Source organism: Sinocyclocheilus grahami, unplaced genomic scaffold, assembly GCF_001515645.1.
Source record: "Sinocyclocheilus grahami isolate Dianchi unplaced genomic scaffold, SAMN03320097.WGS_v1.1 scaffold504.1, whole genome shotgun sequence".
Taxonomy (NCBI): domain Eukaryota; kingdom Metazoa; phylum Chordata; class Actinopteri; order Cypriniformes; family Cyprinidae; genus Sinocyclocheilus; species Sinocyclocheilus grahami.
In genome coordinates this window covers 85,703-90,906 of record NW_015505683.1, presented here as the reverse complement: position 1 = coordinate 90,906, position 5,204 = coordinate 85,703, and positions in this window count along the sequence as shown.

The window sequence follows — 5,204 nt, the reverse complement described above, 5'->3', positions numbered from 1 at the left end:
AGTGGCTGATGTATAAATGAACACAGTGCTGGGCTTCACTCTCAGTGTTGCCACATGTCAGATATTTGTAGAATTAAACAGCAGCCTTTGAGATTTGATAATCACACCAACTGGTGGGTAACACAGTTTCATATACAGAACAACACTGATTTTTACTGGCATGTGGCATTTGGCGAGGGTTAATTTTGGACCATAGCTGAGTTGATCAGGGTTTCCCACACACAGCAGCTAGATGGCGCCACTAGCTCTTTAAGTGCAATCCATGCGTGAATTTTATTTTATTATTTTTTTTAAACCATCATATTTTGCAGTATGTTTTGTAATTGTTATGATTCATGTGGGTCATGCTTTTCAGATCAGAAAATGCGCACATTCCTGTATATAAGAAAGGCATGAGGCACTAGCGTTCATTGTGTTTGGCGAGGTAATATGATGCACACAGCATGCACTGGATCGGTTGCTGTGTGAGAGAATGTCTGTACACAGGCCTCTGGCATCAGGTTCAACCGCTGTGACACTTCCCAACATGCCAATCTGCAAAGCTTCTCATTAATATGCAAATCAGATCTGTTTTTCACATGCATTACAGAATTGTATTTTTTTTTTTTTTAAGTTCCTAAGAAACGTAATGCATATTTCATGCACCATGTGCTTTTGCAGAACGATCAACTGCAATTTAATTGGTTTGGACATTACTGTTTAAAAATGTAAAAGTGTTAGTGAGAGAGACGCCATATAAGACTTCAAAAAGGCTGGCATATTAACCGTCAGTGGATCACATGCTCCGGAGACAGACATGCGCCGGGTCCGTGACCTTTCACATTCGTACAGTGGGTTACACGTCAACAGGCGGAGAACAGCCCAGAGCTTTTGACCGTCCCTCATGAATATTGTAATGACCTGCTCTGTGCCGGCCGCGTCTCAATACATGGCTGAGCTTTGAGGGAGCGGGTGACATGACATAAGCATACGGCGGTCCCTGAGCCCACTCATTAACCCTTCTCAGCCCCGGCACATCAGCCCGCATGAGGGACAGAGACAATGTTTTAATTGGTCCATGTGATATTTGGAGCTCAGACGGCTGTAGAACAGCTGCTGTCTGTGACATAATGAGGGTAGATCTGAGCCAGAGGAGCTGAAAGACAGTGGGATTATTGAGTGGAGGAGACTTGATGGCTTGTGAGGGGACAGGACAAGTGAGCTCATTTCAGAAGAAAACCCGAGTGCTGTTTGTCTGTGCAAAACTCACCGCCGCAATGCAATGTGATGCAGCCAGATGCCATTTGTAGTGCACTAAGAATTTTTTTTTCTTCTCCATATTTCAGTTTAGTTTTTTCACTAATTATGGTGCTTTTTCTTTCAAATTCTACAGGTACTTTATTTTCTTCAAAAATCGTTTTAAATGTTTTCCCTACATTATGGTCTTTTCTCCCTTAATTCCATTTTATTTTCTTCCAAATTGTGTTATTTTTTATCAAATTATGGTTTATTTGTGTATCCCCCCCCCCCATTTTTTTCATATTTGTCTTTTTTTTTTTATCAAAAAGCAATTAAAATAATAAAACATTCAATTTGACAACAGTTTATTAACACTTTAACAAAAAATGAATTTTTTGTGCCCTATGAAATACATTTTGTTTTCTCAAATTCAGTTTTAGTTTAATCTTTTTTTTAAGCTAGATTAAATTTTAATAGTATAATTAATTAATTAATAATAATCAATAGTATAAATAGCAACAAATTGCATCTTTTTTACAAAAATAACTGCAAATAGTGATAGTTGCTGTTCAACCAAAGTGTAAATAGAAAAATGCTATTTAGATAAAATATAAAGGTAAAATGTCTGAGCAATGGTGGATGGAGGTATAGCAGTTTCTGCTGGTCTCTAAGGCCCTGATTTAAGGTTTTTGTGCAACTTTTTGGCATCCCCAAAAAAAAAAAAAAAGTACTACTGTTTTGTTTTTTTGTATGTGCAAAATACGGGGCAGTGTCAATGCAAACTGACTCATTGATCCCAGAAAAAAACATGTAGTAACTTTATTTGATAACTTCTTGAAAACTGACCAGTGGATTTCTATTTCCCATCACGCTTTGCATTGGACTGGATAAGCTGTTAGTGTTTAACATAGTGTTTTTGACATTGATTGATTGATTGATTGATTGAAGCAGAACATTTGTTTTTAGAGTGTTCAGTCTGGAGTTGAGACAGAAGTGGTGTTGATCTGCTCAAGCCAACAGGTCCACAGTGCTTACGCTGAGACAGGACAAAAACATGAGCACTGAAATAATAACTGACGTCTGCAGACAGCGATATCTCAGAACGGGTTGGCACTAAAGGTCACTGACCGCTGTCAGCAGAAGCTCTCTAATCCATGTAGGAAAACACAGATTGAATCAGCAGAGCCAAGATCACTGCAGATGTCTGATGTCCAGCATCTACAGCACCATCTTTACATTATATGTATGCTCAGCTCATCTCAGCAGTGTTTTATCAGCATGTGTATTTGCAGGGGCTCAAACCAGCAGCCGGACTATTCATCTGACCTGTCAGAGCCACACTATCTAGGACATGATGCACATGCTTACGCTCACAACACACATGCTCACAAGTCCTCAGCACTTTCAAATAGCACACAAAATCTGTGTTTGTGTGTGTGTATATATATATACTGTATACATACACACACACACACACACACACACACACACTAGTGTTGTCGATTTAAAATGTTGATTTGGTGTAATTAATTATGGGGATTTTTTACATTTATTTTTTAATGATAAGACCTGTAGATCATCTTACCTTGATGCAGTATCTGATGAACATGATGCAGGACGACAGACTGACTGTGTGATGGAGTCTATTAGAACGCAGTTATATGAGCCTAAAATTCAAGATATGAGGGCAAAAAAATCACCCTCATATTTATATCATGTCATATAATTTAGCAATATCACACCAGCAAGAGTGCTGTTTTTGCCCAATATATGCACCATTGCTAATGTGATACTGATTGTATACAATAGTTCAATAAACAAGAAGTTCATATTTTGTTTAAGACACAATATTGTATTGTTTTTGCTCAATTTCGCCAACAAAGATAGTTCCAATCAAAGCCACAGCTGAACTGTTGTCTGTATCTGATCAACACACAGCGGCGATTTGTTACTGAGTAAATCCATGGTTATGAACTAATCTACTGAGTCAATGATTCAGTGACTTATTCAATAAGACAGTCACTTGCGTCATTCTTAAGCTAATTAACTGTTTGAACAAATCAATTGAATGAATGACTCACTCACTCACTCACTCATTCAGACAGCGATTTGCCACTACCTACTTTTTAAAACCCATTAATGTCCATTTAAAACTATTAACCTCATAGCATTTCTTATGCAAGTGTAAACGCATTCATGCCACATCTAAACAGTGTGTGTAAATACACCTAAATGCCACTTCAGACACAGCTACGGGAAACAATGTTAGAGCCACATTGTAGTCTTAAATGTTTATGTGTAATAAATTCTATATTGAATTAAAATGTTCCTTTATAAAGCTACTTTTTTGTAATGTTTATTCAATGCTTTTCTCATTTAACACAATAATGACTGTAAATGATCTTGCAATTGATTAGATTAATTTGAATTGTTTGACAGCCCTAATAAACACTATGTCAGTGCTAATTTTTACAGCAAGTTTTAATGAAGTTTCAGTCTTAATATTTAGGGCCCTAAATGTTTTGGTCATACTTTAGTCACCTGAATTGTTTTAGTTGTAGTCTAGTTTTAGACAACTAAATGTACAGTAGATTAGTGATACGGTAAAGTTTAGTTACACTGCAATTCATTTATTAAGCAATTTTCCAAAATTTCCAAACTGATTGAACACGTTAACTCATTTTTATTAGTTGAGAGAAAGATCAATAGATTTTTTTCATTTCTATTGGTGAAAAATGTTGCATGACAAAAGTTATTCGGCAATGAAATTAACACTGCACTAAATAAAAGATTTGTTTATTTATCAACCATAGTAAATGCATCATTCTAAAGGGTCTTTTTGAGTTGCCTAAAGAGGCCGATCAGCTCTAAAGAGCGCTGTGCCTCATCGATCTGTAGAAGTAAACTTGAGCGATTTCCCACTGGCTGCGCTTTCCTCAGCTGTGTCTCCTGCTCTGACAATATAAAAGATGCGTGTTTGCCCGATACGGAATTCTGAATGGCGTCAAAAAGTAAAATCGAGCGCAGACAGGAGAGCGGCCGCTGATGAAACAGAATGCAAATGAAACAGGTGAGGTGAGGAAGGAAGAGCGCAAGGACAGCGAACGCGCCGCCATCTGCCTCTCTCCAAACCTCCAGAAACATCCATCCAGAACAGACAACATATTCCCCTCATCAGCCGCGCGGTGACAAGCCTCTGTCACACTACAGCGCAGCCCGGGCAAATTAGAGTCGCCCGCCGAGAGCTTGTAAATGGGAAATCGAGGGGAACGTCAGAGCTCCCAATGTGAGAAATTCGCAAAGACAGACACACAGAGAGCGACTGTACAGACGCGGGACAAATATTTGATAGCCATGTTGTCACTGCTTTTTAACACAGCCGATGAAATCGACTTGACAGCCACAGTGCAGGCACTCACGAGCCAACAATGGACAGGCGCTCACAATTTTGGGAGCTTTTTTCAAGCGAGTCGGCTTGAGTGACACTGCCGCTAACCTCCCAGGTTACACTAACAGACATCAAGGCACCAATCAAGGCTGCCAAAGAGGGCCTGTCTCGCCGAGTTTGGATGGCAGCTTTCCGCTCGGCCGTCTCCGACTGACAAGCACCTTAAAAAGGCCTGTCAGTTAGACATGAATTGCAGTGACCTCCAGGGCCTCATCCAGGAAATTCAAAAATTAATGTAAATGTACTTGAGGGCTGAACTATTCTTCTGTGAAGCATTGCCAAAAATGAAATATTCAAAGGTGAGAGTTAATATCTAGGAACACTGTGGACAGATCTCTTTGCCTCAGATTGGGGAGAATTCTAGCCGAATATATTTCAGCCTCTCCTGATTTGAGAGACAATTTCCAGCCACTGAATTATTCAGATGGACAGCGTTGCGAAACGATACCCTGCTTCATCTGAGTGCGGGTGTAATAGGTCGTCATGTGGTGCTTTGGGGCTTGGTGCCATAACGCTAAATGAAACGCTCATCTCCTTT